Source organism: Schistocerca gregaria, chromosome 10, assembly GCF_023897955.1.
Source record: "Schistocerca gregaria isolate iqSchGreg1 chromosome 10, iqSchGreg1.2, whole genome shotgun sequence".
Classification (NCBI taxonomy): Eukaryota; Metazoa; Arthropoda; class Insecta; order Orthoptera; family Acrididae; genus Schistocerca; species Schistocerca gregaria.
Genome location: NC_064929.1, coordinates 49982392 through 49999304, shown reverse-complemented (window position 1 = coordinate 49999304; position 16913 = coordinate 49982392).

Genomic DNA, 16913 nt, shown 5'->3' with positions numbered 1-16913 from the left:
TGCTCATGGTGACTGTTCTATTCAATCCCGATGCAATTTCTGTGTTTCATCAACACTATGATAGTCCACAGATTACAGAATGCCTCCAGATGTGCATCGGAAACTACTTCTTGTCTTCCAGGGAACGATCAAAGCGTAGCCTGTTTGAGACATTACTCCCATGGAGGAAGGTGCGCATGGTGACTGTTGTATTCAATCCCGATGCAATTTCTGTGTTTCATCAACATTCTGATAGTCCACAGATTACAGAATGCCACCAGATGTGCATCGGAAACTATTACTGGTCTTCCTGGGCACGATCAATGCGTTTACTGTTTGAGACATTACTCCCATGGAGGAAAGTGCGCATGGTCACAGTTGTATTCAATCGCGATCCAATATCTGTGTTTCATCAACACTTTGGAGGTCCACAGATTACAGAATGCCTCCAGATGTGCATCGGAAACTACTACTGGTCTTCCAGGGAACGATCAAAGCGTAGACTGTTTGAGACATTACTCCCATGGAGGAAAGTGCGCATGGTGACTGTTGTATTCAATCCCTATGAAATTTCTGTGTTTCATCAACACTCTGACAGCCAAAGATTACAGAATGCCTCCAGATGTGCATCGGAAACTACTAATGGTCTTCCAGATAACTCAAAGCGTAAACTGTTTGAGACATTACTCCCATGGAGGAAAGTGCGCATGGTGACTGTTGTATTCAATCCCGATGCAATTTCTGTGTTTAATCAACACTCTGATAGTCCACAGATTACAGAATGCTACCAGATGTGCATCGGAAACTACTACTGCTCTTCCAGGGAACGATCAAAGCGTAGACTGTTTCAGACACTACTCCCATGGAGTAAAGTGCGCATGGTGACTGTTGTATTCAATCCCGATGCAATTTCTGTGTTTCATCAACACTCTGATAGTCCGCAGGTTACAGGATGCCACCAGACGTGCATCGGAAACTACTACTGGCCTTCCAGGGAACGATCAAAGCGTTAACTGTTTGAGACATTACTCCCATGGAGGAAAGTGCGCATGGTGACTGTTGTATTCAATCGCGATGCAATTTCTGTGTTTCATCAACACTCTAATAGTCCACAGATCACAGAATGCCACGAGATGTGCATCGGAGACTACTTCTGGTCATCCAGGGAACGATCGAAGCGTAGACTGTTTGAGACACTACTCCCATGGAGGAAAGTGCGCATGGTGACTGTTGTATTCACTCCCGATGCAATTTCTGTGTTTCATCAACACACTGATAGTCCACAGATTACAGAATACCTCCAGTTGTGCATCGGATACTACTACTGCTCTTTCATGGAACGATCAAAGCGTAGACTATTTGAGACTTTACTCCCATGCAGGAAAGTGCGCATGGTGATTGTTGTATTCAATCCCGATGCAATTTCTGTGTTTCATCACACTCTGAGAGCCCACAGATTACAGAATGCCTCCAGATGTGCATCGGAAACTAATACTGGTCTTCCAGGGAACGATTAAAGCGTTAACTGTTTGAGACATTACTCCCGTGGAGGAAAGTGTGCATGGTGACTGTCGCATTCAATCCCGATGCAATTTCTGTGTTTCATCAACACTATGATAGTCCACAGATTTCAGAATGCCTCAAGATGTGCATCGGAAACTACTACTGGTCTTCCAGGGAACGAACAAAGCGTAGACTGTTTGAGACATTAATCCCGTGGACGAAAGTGCGCATGGTGACTGTTGTATTCAATCGCGATGTAATTTCTGTGTTTCATCAACACACTAATAGTCCACAGATTACAGATTGCCACCAGATGTGCATCGGAAACTACTACTGGTCTTCCAGGTAACGATCAAAACGTAGACTGTTTGAGACAATTCTCCCATGGAGGAAAGTGCGCATGGTGACTGTTGTATTCAATCCCGATGCAATTTCTGTGTTTCATCAACACTCTGAATGTCCACAGATTATATAACGCCACCAGACGTGCATTGGAAACTCTTACTGGTATTCCAGGGAACGATTAAAACGTAGACTGTTTGAGACATTACTCCCGTGGTCGAAAGGGAGCATGGTGACTGTTGTATTCAATCCCGATGCAATTTCTGTGTTTCATCAACACTCTGATAGTCCACAGATTACAGAATGCCACCAGATATGCATCGGAAACTACTTCTGGTGTTCCAGGGAACGATCAAAGCGTTGACTGTTTGAGACACTACTCCCATGTAATCAAGTGCGCATGGTGACTGTTGTATTCAATCCCGATGCAATTTCTGTGTTTCATCAACACTTTGACAGCCAAAGATTACAGAATACCTCCAGATGTGCATCGGAAACTACTAATGGTCTTCCAGATAACTCAAAGCGTAAACTGTTTGAGACATTACTCCCATGGAGGAAAGTGCGCATGGTGACTGTTGTATTCAATCCCGATGCAATTTCTGTGTTTCATCAACACTCTGATAGTCCACAGATTACAGAATGCTACCAGATGTGCATCGGAAACAACTACTGCTCTTCCAGGGAACGATCAAAGCGTAGACTGTTTCAGACACTACTCCCATGGAGTAAAGTGCGCATGGTGACTGTTGTATTCAATCCCGATGCAATTTCGTTTTTTCATCAACACTCTGATAGTCCGCAGGTTACAGGATGCCACCAGACGTGCATCGGAAACTACTACTGGTCTTCCAGGGAACGAACAAAGCGTAGACTGTTTGAGACATTAATCCCGTGGACGAAAGTGCGCATGGTGACTGCTGTATTCAATCGCGATGCAATTTCTGTGTTTCATCAACACACTAATAGTCCACAGATCACAGAATGCCACGAGATGTGCATCGGAAACTACTTCTGGTCATCCAGGGAACGATCAAAGCGTAGACTGTTTGTGACACTACTCCCATGGAGGAAAGTGCGCATGGTGACTGTTGTATTCACACCCGATGCACTTTCTGTGTTTCATCAACACACTGATAGTCCACAGATTACAGAATACCTCCAGATGTGCATCGGATACTACTACTGCTCTTTCAGGGAACGATCAAAGCGTAGACTATTTGAGACGTTACTCTCATGCAGGAAAGTGCGCATGGTGATTGTTGTATTCAATCCTGATGCAATTTCTGTGTTTCATCACACTCTGACAGCCCACAGATTACAGAGTGCCTCCAGATGTGCATCGGAAACTAATACTGGTCTTCCAGGGAACGATTAAAGCGTTAACTGTTTGAGACATTACTCCCATGGAGGAAAGTGCGCATGGTGACTGTCGCATTCAATCCCGATGCAATTTCTGTGTATCATCAACACTCTGATAGTCCACAGATTACAGAATGCCTCCAGATATGCATCGGAAACTACTACTGGTCTTCCAGGTAACTTAAACCGTAGACTGTTTGAGACATTACTCCCATGGAGGAAAGTGCGCATACTGACTGTTGTATTTAATCCCGATGCAATTTCTGTGTTTCATCAACACTCTGATAGTCCACAGATTACAGATTGCCACCAGATGTGCATCGGAAACTACTACTGGTCTTCCAGGTAACGATCAAAACGTAGACTGTTTGAGACAATACTCCCATGGAGGAAAGTGCGCATGGTGACTGTTGTATTCAATCCCGATGCAATTTCTGTGTTTCATCAACACTCTGATAGTCCACAGATTACAGAATGCCACCAGACGTGCATTGGAAACTCTTACTGGTTTTCCAGGGAACGCTTAAAACGTAGACTGTTTGAGACATTACTCCCGTGGTCGAAAGGGAGCATGGTGACTTTTGTATTCAATCCCGATGCAATTTCTGTGTTTCATCAACACTCTGATAGTCCACAGATTACAGAATGCCACCAGATATGCATCGGAAACTACTTCTGGTGTTCCAGGGAACGATCAAAGCGTTGACTGTTTGAGACACTACTCCCATGTAATCAAGTGCGCATGGTGACTGTTGTATTCAATCCCGATGCAATTTCTGTGTTTCATCAACACTTTGATGGTCCACAGACTACAGAATGCATCCAGATTTGCATCGGAAACTACTACTGGTCTTCCAGGGAACGATCAATGCGTAGACTATTTGAGACATTACTACCATGGAGGAAAGTGCGCATGGTGACTGTTGTATTCGATCCCGATGCAATTTCTGTGTTCCATCAACACTCTGATAGTCAACAGATTAAGGAATGCCACCAGCTGTGCATCGGAAACTACTACTGGTCTTCCAGGGAACACAAAGCGTAGACAGTTTTAGACATTACTCCCGTGGAGTAAAGTGCGCATGGTGACTGTTGTATTCAATCCCGATGCAATTTCTGTGTCTCATCAGCACTCTGATAGTTCACAGATTACAGAGTGCCTCCAGATGTGCATCGGAAACTAGTTCTTGTCTTAGAGGGAACGATCAAAGCGTAGACTGTTTGAGACACTACTCCCTTGGAGGAAAGTGCGCATGGCAACTGTTGTATTCAATTATGATGCAATATCTGTGTTTCATCAACACTCTGATACTCCACAGATTACAGAATGCCACCAGATGTGCATCGGAAACTACTTCTGGTCTTCCAGGGAACGATCAAAGCGTAGACTGTTTAAGACACTACTCCTATGGAGGAAATTGCGCATGGTGACAGTTGTATTCAATCCCGATGCAATTTCTGTGTTTCATCAACACTTTGACAGCCCACAGATTACAGAATGCCTCCAGATGTGCATCGGAAACTACTACTGGTCTTCCAGGGAGCGATTGAAGCATAAACTGTTTGAGACATTACTTCCATGGAGCAAAGTGCGCATGGTGACTGTTGTATTCAATCCCGATGAAATTTCTGTGTTTCATCAACACTCTGACAGCCCACAGATTACAGAATGCCTCCAGATGTGCATCGGAAACTACTACTGGTCTTCCAGGAAACTCAAAGCGTAAACTGTTTGAGACATTACTCCCATGGAGGAAAGTGCGCATGGTGACTGTTGTATTCAATCCCGATGCAATTTCTGTGTTTCATCAACACTCTGATAGTCCACAGATTACAGAATGCCTCCAGATGTGCATCGGAAACTACAACTGGTGTTCCAGGGAATGATCAAAGCGTAGAATGCCTGAAACATTACTAACATGGAGGAAAGTGCGCATGGTGACTGTTGTATTCAATCCCGATGAAATTTCTGTGTTTCATCAACACTTTGAAGGTCCACAGATTACAGAATGCATCCAGATGTGCATCGGAAACTACTACTGGTTTTCCAGGGAACGATTAAATCATAAACTCTTTGAGACATTACTTTCATGGTGGAAAGTGCGCATAGTGACTGTTGTATTCAATCCCGATGAAATTTCTGTGTTTCATCAACACTCTGACAGCCCACAGATTACAGAATGCCTCCGGATGTGCATCGGAAACTACTACTGGTCTTCCAGGGAACTCAAAGCGTAAACTGTTTGAGACATTACTCCCATGGAGGAAGTGCGCATGGTGACTGTTGTATTCAATCCCGATGCAATTTCTGTGTTTCATCAACACTCTGATAGTCCACAGATTACAGAATGCTACCAGACGTGCATCGGAAACAACCACTGCTCTTCCAGGGAACGATCAAAGCGTAGACTGTTTCAGACACTACTCCCATGGAGGAAAGTGCGCATGGTGACTGTTGTATTCAATCCCGATGCAATTTCTGTGTTTCATCAACACTCTGACAGCCCACAGAATACAGAATGTCTCCAGATGTGCATCGAAAACTACTACTGTTCCTCCAGGGAAAGATTTAGGCGTAAACTGTTTGAGACATTACTCCCATGGAGGAAAGTGCGCATGGTGAATGTTGAATTTCATCCCGATGAAATTTCTGTGTTTCATCAACACTTTGATATTCCACAGATTACAGAATGCCTCCAGATGTGCATCGGAAACTGCTACTGGTCTTCCAGGGAACGATCAAAACGTAGACTCTTAGAGACATTACTCCCAAGGAGGAAAGTGCGCATGGTGACTCTTGTATTCAATCCCGATGCAATTTCTGTGTTTCATTAACACTCTGATAGTCCACAGATTACAGAATGAGTCCAGATGTGCATCGGAAACTACCACTGGTGTTCCAGGGAACGATCAAAGCGTAGAATGTTTGAGACATTACTAACATGGAGGAAAGTGCGCTTGGTGACTGTTGTATTCAATCCCGATGCAATTTCTGTGTTTCATCAACACTTTGAAGGTCCATAGATTACAGAATACATCCAGATGTGCATCGGAAACTACTACTGGTCTTCCAGGGAACGATCAAAGCGTAGACTGTTTGAGACATTACTCCCATGAAGGAAAGTGCGCATGGTGACTGTTGTATTCAATCCCGATGAAATTTCTGTGTTTCATCAACACTCTGACAGCCCACAGATTACAGAATGCCTCCAGATGTGCATCGGAAACTACTACTGGTCTTCCAGGAAACTCAAAGCGTAGACTGTTAGAGACTTTACTCCCATGGAGGAAAGAGCGCATGGTGACTGTTGTATTCAATCCCGATGCAATTTATGTGTTTCATCAACACACTGATAGTCCACAGATTACAGAATACCACCAGATGTGCATCGGAAACTACTACTGCTCTTTCAGGGAACGATCAAAGCGTAGACTATTTGAGACGTTACTCCCATGCAGGAAAGTGAGCATGGTCATTGTTGGATTCAATCCCGATGGAATTTCTGTGTTTCATCACACTCTGATAGCCCACAGATTACAGAATGCCTCCAGATGTGCATCGGAAACTAATACTGGTCTTCCAGGCAACCAATAAAGCGTTAACTGTTTTTGACATTACTCCCATGGAGGAAAGTGCGCATGGTGACTGTCGTATTCAATCCCGATGCAATCTCTGTGTTTCAACAACACTCTGATAGTCCACAGATTACAGAATGCTTCCAGATGTGCATCGGAAACTACTACTGGCCTTCCAGGGAACGATCAAAGGGTAGACTTGTTGAGACACTACTCCCATGGAGAAAAGTGCGCATGGTGACTGTTGTATTCAATACCGATGCAATTTCAGTGTTCCATCAACACTATGATAGTCAACTGATTACAGAATGCTTCGAAATGTGCATCGGAAACTACTTCTGGTCTTCCTGGGAACGATCGATGCGTGGACTGTTTGAGACATTACTCCCATGGAGGAAAGTGCGCATGGTGACTGTTGTATTCAATCCCGACGCAATTTCTGTGTTTCATCAACACTCTGATAGTCCACAGATTACAGAATGCCTCCAGATGTGCATCGGAAACTTCTTCTGGTCTTCCAGTTAAGGATCAAAGCGTAGACTGTTTGAGACATTACTCCCTTGGAGTAAAGTGCCCATGGTGATTGTTCTATTCAATCCCGATGCAATTTCTGTGTTTCATCAACACTATGATAGTCCACAGATTACAGAATACCTCCAGATGTGCATCGGAAACTACTACTGCTCTTTCAGGGAACGATCAAAGCGTAGACAGTTTGAGACGTTACTCCCATGCAGGAAAGTGCGCATGGTGACTGTTGTATTCAATCCCGATTCAATTTCAGTGTTTCATCAACACTCTGACAGCCCACAGAATACAGAATGCCTCCAGATGTGCTTCGGAAACTAATACTGGTCTTCCAGGCAACGAATAAAGCGTTAACTGTTTTTGACATTACTCCCATGGTGGAAAGTGCGCATGGTGACTGTCGTATTCAATCACGATGCAATCTCTGTGTTTCATCAACACTCTGATAGTCCACAGATTACAGAATGCCTCCAGATGTGCATCGGAAACTACTTCTGGTCTTCCAGGGAACGATTAAAGCGTAGACTGTTTGAGACACTATTCCCCAGGAGGAAAGTGCGCATGGCAACTGTTGTATTCAATCCCGATGCAATTTCTGTGTTTCATCAACACTCTGATAGTCCACAGATTGCAGGATGCCTCCAGATGTGCATCGGAAACTACTACTGGTCTTCCAGGGAACGATCAAAGTGTAGACTCTTTGAGACATTACTCCATTGGAATAAAGTGCGCATGGTGACTGTTCTATCCAATCCCGATGCAATTTCTGTGTTTCATCAACACTCTGATAGTCCACAGATTACTGAATGCCTCCAGATGTGCATCGGAAACTGCTACTGGTCTTCCAGGGAACGATCAAGGCGTAGACTGTTAGAGACATTACTCCCATGGAGGAAAGTGCGCATGGTGACTGTTGTATTCAATCCCGATGCAATTTATGTGTTTCATCAACACACTGATAGTCCACAGATTACAGAATACCACCAGATGTGCATCGGATACTACTACTGCTCTTTCAGGGAACGATCAAAGCGTAGACTATTTGAGACGTTACTCCCATGCAGGAAAGTGAGCATGGTCATTGTTGGATTCAATCCCGATGCAATTTCTGTGTTTCATCACACTCTGATAGCCCACAGATTACAGAATGACTCCAGATGTGCATCGGAAACTAATACTGGTCTTCCAGGCAACGAATAAAGCGTTAACTGTTTTTGACATTACTCCCATGGAGGAAAGTGCGCATGGTGACTGTCGTATTCAATCCCGATGCAATCTCTGTGTTTCAACAACACTCTGATAGTCCACAGATTACAGAATGCTTCCAGATGTGCATCGGAAACTACTACTGGTCTTCCAGGGAACGATCAAAGCGTAGACTTGTTGAGACACTACTCCCATGGAGAAAAGTGCGCATGGTGACTGTTGTATTCAATACCGATGCAATTTCAGTGTTCCATCAACACTATGATAGTCAACAGATTACAGAATGCTTCCAAATGTGCATCGGAAACTACTTCTGGTCTTCCTGGGAACGATCGATGCGTGGACTGTTTGAGACATTACTCCCATGGAGGAAAGTGCGCATGGTGACTGTTGTATTCAATCCCGATGCAATTTCTGTGTTTCATCAACACTCTGATAGTCCACAGATTACAGAATGCCTCCAGATGTGCATCGGAAACTACTTCTGGTCTTCCAGTTAAGGATCAAAGCGTAGACTGTTTGAGACATTACTCCCTTGGAGTAAAGTGCCCATGGTGACTGTTCTATTCAATCCCGATGCAATTTCTGTGTTTCATCAACACTATGATAGTCCACAGATTACAGAATACCTCCAGATGTGCATCGGAAACTACTACTGCTCTTTCAGGGAACGATCAAAGCGTAGACAGTTTGAGACGTTACTCCCATGCAGGAAAGTGCGCATGGTGACTGTTGTATTCAATCCCGATGCAATTTCTGTGTTTCATCAACACTCTGATAGTCCGCAGATTACAGAATGCCACCAGACGTGCATCGGAAACTACTACTGGTCTTCCAGTGATGGATCAAAGCGTAGACTGTTGGAGACATTACTATCGTTGAGGAGAGTGCGCATTGTGACTGTTGTATTCAATCCCGATGCAATATCTGTGTTTTATCAACACTTTGAAGGTCCACAGATTACAGAATGCCTCCAGATGTGCATCTGAAACTACAACTGGTCTTCCAGGGAACGATCAAAGCGTAGACTGTTTGAGACATTACTCCCATGGAGGAAAGTGCGCATCGTGACTGTTGTATTCAATCCGCATACAATTTCTGTGTCTCATCAACACTCTGATAGTCCACAGATTACTTAAAGCCACCAGATGTGCATCGGAAACTACTACTGGTCATCCTGGGAACGATCAAAGCGTAGACTGTTTGAGACACTACTCCCATGGAGGAAAGTGCGCATGGTGCTTATTGTGTTAAATGCCGATGCAATTTCTGTGTTTCATCAACACTCTGAAAATCCACAGATTACAGAATGCCTCCAGATGTGCTTCGGAAACTACTACTAGTCTTCCAGTGAACGATCAAAGCGGAGACAGTTTATGACATTACTCCCATGGAGGAAAGTCCGCATGGTGCTTATTGTGTTCAATGCCAATTCAATTTATGTGTTTCATCAACACTCTGATAGTCCGCAGGTTACAGGATGCTACCAGACGTGCATCGGAAACTACTACTGGTCTTCCTGGGAACGATCAATGCGTGGACTGTTTGAGACATTACTCCCATGGAGGAAAGTGCGCATGGTGAATGTTGTATTCAATCCCGATGAAATTTCTCTGTTTCATCAACACTTTGAAGGTCCACAGATTACAGAATGCCTCCAGATGTGCATCGGGAACGACTTCTGGTCTTCCAGGGAAGGATCAAAGCGTAGACTGTTAGAGACATTACTCCCTTGGAGTAAAGTGCTCATGGTGACTGTTCTATTCAATCCCGATGCAATTTCTGTGTTTCTTCAACACTATGTTAGTCCACAGATTACAGAAAGCCTCCAAATTTGCATCGGAAACTACTTCTGGTCTTCCAGGGAACGATCAAATTGTAGCCTGTTTGAAACATTACTCCCATGGAGGAAAGTGCGCATGGTGACTGTTGTATTCAAACAAGATGCAATTTCTGTGTTTTATGAACACTCCGATAGTCCACAGATTACTGATTGCCTCCAGATGTGCATCGGAAACTACTACTGGTCTTCCTGTGAACGATCAAAGAATAGACTGTTTGAGACATTACACCCGTGGAGGAAAGTGCGCACGGTGACTGTTGTATTCAACCCCGATGCACTATCTGTGTCTCATCAACACTCAGATACTCATCAGATTACAGAATGCCTCAGATGTGCATCGAAAACTACTACTGGTCATCCAGGCAATGATAAAGCGTAGACTGTTTGAGTCATTACTCCCATGGAGGAAAGTGTGCATGGTGACTGTTGTATTAAATCGCGATGCAATTTCTGTGTTTCAACAACACTCTGATAGTCCATAGATTACAGAATGCCTCCAGATGTGCATTGGAAACTACTACTGTTCCTCCAGGGAACGATTAAAGCGTAAACTGTTTGAGACATTACTCCCATGGAGGAAAGTGCGCTTGGTGAATGTTGTATTTCATCCGGATGAAATTTCTGTGTTTCATTAACACTCTGACAGCCCACAGATTACAGAATGCCTCCAGATGTGCATCGGAAACTACTAATGGTCTTCCAGGGAACTCAGAGCGTAAACTGTTTGAGACATTTCTCCCATGGAGGAAAGTGCGCATGGTGACTGTTGTATTCAATCCCGATGCAATTTCTGTGTTTCATCAACACTCAGATAGTCCACAGATTACAGAATGCCTCCAGATGTGCATCGGAAACTACTTCTGGTCTTCCAGGGAACGATCAAAGCGTAGCCTGTTTGAGACATAACTCCCATGGAGGAAGGTGCGCATGGTGACTGTTGTATTCAATCCTGATGCAGTTTCTGTGTTTCATCAACACTCTGATACCCCACAGGTTACAGAATGCCTCCAGATGTGCATCGGAAACTACTACTGGTCTCCCTGGGAACGATCAATTCGTAGACTGTCTGAGACATTACTCCCATGGAGGAAAGTGCGCATGGTGACTGTTGTATTCAATACCGATGCAATTTCTGTGTTTCATCAACACTTTGAAGGTCCACAGATTACAGAATGCATCCAGATGTGCATCGGAAACTACTACTGGTCTTCCAGGGAACGATCAAAGTGTAGACTGTTTGAGACACTACTCCCATGGAGGAAAGTGCGCATGGTGACTGTTGTATTCACTCCCGATGCAATTTCTGTGTTACTACTACTGCTCTCTCAGGGAACGATCAAAGCGTAGACTATTTGAGACGTTACTCCCATGCAGGAAAGTGCGCATGGTGATTGTTGTATTCAATCCCGATGCAATTTCTGTGTTTCATCACACACTGACAGCCCACAGATTACAGAATGCCTTCAGATGTGCATCGGAAACTAATACTGGTCTTCCAGGGAACGATTAAAGCGTTAACTGTTTGAGACATTTCTCCCATGGAGGAAAGTGTGCATGGTGACTGTTGTATTCAATCCCGATGCAATTTCTCTGTTTCATCATCACTCTGATAGTCCGCAGGTTACAGGATGCTACCAGACGTGCATCGGAAGCTACTACTTGTCTTCCAGGTAACGATCAAAACGTAGACTGTTTGAGACATTACTCCCGTTGAGAAAGTGCGCATGGTGACTGTTGTACTTAATCCCGATGCAATTTCTGTGTTTCATCAACACTCTGATAGTCCACAGATTACAGAATGCCACCAGACGTGCATCGGAAACGATTACTGGTCTTCCAGGGAACGATCAAAGCGTAGACTGTTTGAGACAATACTCCCATGGAGGAAAGTGCGCATGGTGACTGTTGTATTCTATCCCGATGCAATTTCTGTGTTTCATCAACACTCTGATAGTCCACAGATTACAGAATGCCACCAGACGTGCATTGGAAACTCCTACTGGTCTTCCAGGGAACGATTAAAACGTAGACTGTTTGAGACATTACTTCCGTGGTTGAAAGGGAGCATGGTGACTGTTGTATTCAATCCCGATGCAATTTCTGTGTTTCATCAACACTCTGATAGTCCACAGATTACAGAAGGCCACCAGAAATGCATCGGAAACTACTTCTGGTGTTCCAGGGAACGATCAAACCGTTGACTGTTTGAGACACTACTCCCATGTAGGCAAGTGCGCATGGTGACTGTTGTATTCAATCCCGATGCAATTTCTGTGTTTCATCAAGACTTTGCAGGTCCACAGATTACAGAATGCATCCAGATGTGCATCGGAAACTACTACTGGTCTTCCAGGGAACGATCAAAGCGTAGACTGTTTGAGACATTACTCCCATGGAGGAAAGTGCGCATGGTGACTGTTGTATTCAATCCCGATGCAATTTCTGTGTTTCATCAACACTATGACAGTCCACAGATTACAGAATGCCTCCAGATGTGCATCGGAAACTACTTATGGTCTTCCAGGGAACGACCAAAGCGTAGACTGTTTGAGACATTAATCCCATGGAGGAAAGTACGCATGGTGACTGTTGTATTCAATCCCGATGCAATTTCTGTGTTTCATCAACACTCTGATAGTCCACAGATTACAGAATGCCTCCAGATGTGCATCGGAAACTACTTCTGGTCTTCCAGGGAACGATCAAAGCGTAGACCGATTGAGACACTACTCCCTGGGAGTGAAGTGCTCATGGTGACTGTTCTATTCAATCCCGATGCAATTTCTGTGTTTCATCAACACTTTGAAGGTCCACAGATTACAGAATGCATCCAGATGTGCATCGGAAACTACTACTGGTCTTCCAGGGAACGATCAAAGCGTAGACTGTTTGAGACATTACTCCCATGGAGGAAAGTGCGCATGGTGACTGTTGTATTCAATCCCGATGCAATTTCTGTGTTTCATCAACACTCTAATAGTCCACAGATTACAGAATGCCTCCAGATGTGCATCGGAAACTACTTCTGGTCTTCCAGTGAACGATCAAAGCGTAGACTGTTTGAGAGATTACTCCCTGGGAGTAAAGTGCTCATGGTGACTGTTCTATTCAATCCCGATGCAATTTCTGTGTTTCATCAACACTATGATAGTCCACAGATCACAGAATGCCTCCAGATGTGCATCGGAAACTACTTCTTGTCTTCCAGGGAACGATCAAAACGTAGCCTGTTTGAGACATTACTCCCATGGAGGAAGGTGCGCATGGTGAATGTTGTATTCAATCCCGACGCAAATTCTGTGTTTCATCAACATTCTGATAGTCCACAGATTACAGAATGCCACCAGATGTGCATCGGAAACTATTACTGGTCTTCCTGGGCACGATCAATGCGTTTACTGTTTGAGACATTACTCCCATGGAGGAAAGTGCGCATGGTCACAGTTGTATTCAATCGCGATCCATTATCTGTGTTTCATCAACACTTTGGTGGTCCACAGATTACAGAATGCCTCCAGATGTGCATCGGAAACTACTAATGGTCTTCCAGATAACTCAAAGCGTAAACTGTTTGAGACATTACTCCCATGGAGGAAAGTGCGCATGGTGACTGTTGTATTCAATCCCGATGCAATTTCTGTGTTTCATCAACACTCTGATAGTCCACAGATTACAGAATGCTACCAGATGTGCATCGGAAACTACTACTGATCTTCCAGGGAACGATCAAAGCGTAGACTGTTTCAGACACTACTCCCATGGAGTAAAGTGCGCATGGTGACTGTTGTATTCAATCCCGATGCAATTTCTGTGTTTCATCAACACTCTGAATATCCGCAGGTTACAGGATGCCACCAGACGTGCATCGGAAACTACTACTGATCTTCCAGGGAACGAACAAAGCGTTAACTGTTTGAGACATTACTCCCATGGAGGAAAGTGCGCATGGTGACTGTTGTATTCAATCGCGATGCAATTTCTGTGTTTCATCAACACTCTAATAGTCCACAGATCACAGAATGCCACGAGATGTGCATCGGAAACTACTTCTGGTCATCCAGGGAACGATCGAAGCGTAGACTGTTTGAGACACTACTCCCATGGAGGAAAGTGCGCATGGTGACTGTTGTATTCACTCCCGATGCAATTTCTGTGTTTCATCAACACACTGATAGTCCACAGATTACAGAATACCTCCAGTTGTGCATCGGATACTACTACTGCTCTTTCAGGGAACGATCAAAGCGTAGACTATTTGAGACTTTACTCCCATGCAGGAAAGTGCGCATGGTGACTGTTGTATTCAATCCCGATGCAATTTCTGTGTTTCATCAACACTCTAATAGTCCACAGATTACAGAATGCCTCCAGATGTGCATCGGAAACTACTACTGGTCTTCCAGGGAACGATCAAAGCGTAGACTGTTTGAGACATTACTCCCATGGAGGAAAGTGCGCATGGTGACTGTTGTATTCAATCCCGATGCAATTTCTGTGTTTCATCAACACTCTAATAGTCCACAGATTACAGAATGCCTCCAGATGTGCATCGGAAACTACTTCTGGTCTTCCAGTGAACGATCAAAGCGTAGACTGTTTGAGACATTACTCCCTGGGAGTAAAGTGCTCATGGTGACTGTTCTATTCAATCCCGATGCAATTTCTGTGTTTCATCAACACTATGATAGTCCACAGATTACAGAATGCCTCCAGATGTGCATCGGAAACTACTTCTTGTCTTCCAGGGAACGATCAAAGCGTAGACCGATTGAGACACTACTCCCTGGAAGTGATGTGCTCATGGTGACTGTTCTATTCAATCCCGATGCAATTTCTGTGTTTCATCAACACTTTGAAGGTCCACAGATTACAGAATGCATCCAGATGTGCATCGGAAACTCCTACTGGTCTTCCAGGGAACGATTAAAACGTAGACTGTTTGAGACATTACTTCCGTGGTTGAAAGGGAGCATGGTGACTGTTGTATTCAATCCCGATGCAATTTCTGTGTTTCATCAACACTCTGATAGTCCACAGATTACAGAAGGCCACCAGAAATGCATCGGAAACTACTTCTGGTGTTCCAGGGAACGATCAAAGCGTTGACTGTTTGAGACACTACTCCCATGTAGGCAAGTGCGCATGGTGACTGTTGTATTCAATCCCGATGCAATTTCTGTGTTTCATCAAGACTTTGCAGGTCCACAGATTACAGAATGCATCCAGATGTGCATCGGAAACTACTACTGGTCTTCCAGGGAACGATCAAAGCGTAGACTGTTTGAGACATTACTCCCATGGAGGAAAGTGCGCATGGTGACTGTTGTATTCAATCCCGATGCAATTTCTGTGTTTCATCAACACTATGACAGTCCACAGATTACAGAATGCCTCCAGATGTGCATCGGAAACTACTTATGGTCTTCCAGGGAACGACCAAAGCGTAGACTGTTTGAGACATTAATCCCATGGAGGAAAGTGCGCATGTTGACTGTTGTATTCAATCCCGATGCAATTTCTGTGTTTCATCAACACTCTGATAGCCCACAGATTACAGAATGCCTCCAGATGTGCATCGGAAACTACTTCTGGTCTTCCAGGGAACGATCAAAGCGTAGACCGATTGAGACACTACTCCCTGGGAGTGATGTGCTCATGGTGACTGTTCTATTCAATCCCGATGCAATTTCTGTGTTTCATCAACACTTTGAAGGTCCACAGATTACAGAATGCATCCAGATGTGCATCGGAAACTCCTACTGGTCTTCCAGGGAACGATTAAAACGTAGACTGTTTGAGACATTACTTCCGTGGTTGAAAGGGAGCATGGTGACTGTTGTATTCAATCCCGATGCAATTTCTGTGTTTCATCAACACTCTGATAGTCCACAGATTACAGAAGGCCACCAGAAATGCATCGGAAACTACTTCTGGTGTTCCAGGGAACGATCAAAGCGTTGACTGTTTGAGACACTACTCCCATGTAGGCAAGTGCGCATGGTGACTGTTGTATTCAATCCCGATGCAATTTCTGTGTTTCATCAAGACTTTGCAGGTCCACAGATTACAGAATGCATCCAGATGTGCATCGGAAACTACTACTGGTCTTCCAGGGAACGATCAAAGCGTAGACTGTTTGAGACATTACTCCCATGGAGGAAAGTGCGCATGGTGACTGTTGTATTCAATCCCGATGCAATTTCTGTGTTTCATCAACACTATGACAGTCCACAGATTACAGAATGCCTCCAGATGTGCATCGGAAACTACTTATGGTCTTCCAGGGAACGACCAAAGCGTAGACTGTTTGAGACATTAATCCCATGGAGGAAAGTTCGCATGGTGACTGTTGTATTCAATCCCGATGCAATTTCTGTGTTTCATCAACACTCTGATAGTCCACAGATTACAGAATGCCTCCAGATGTGCATCGGAAACTACTTCTGGTCTTCCAGGGAACGATCAAAGCGTAGACCGATTGAGACACTACTCCCTGGGAGTGAAGTGCTCATGGTGACTGTTCTATTCAATCCCGATGCAATTTCTGTGTTTCATCAACACTTTGAAGGTCCAC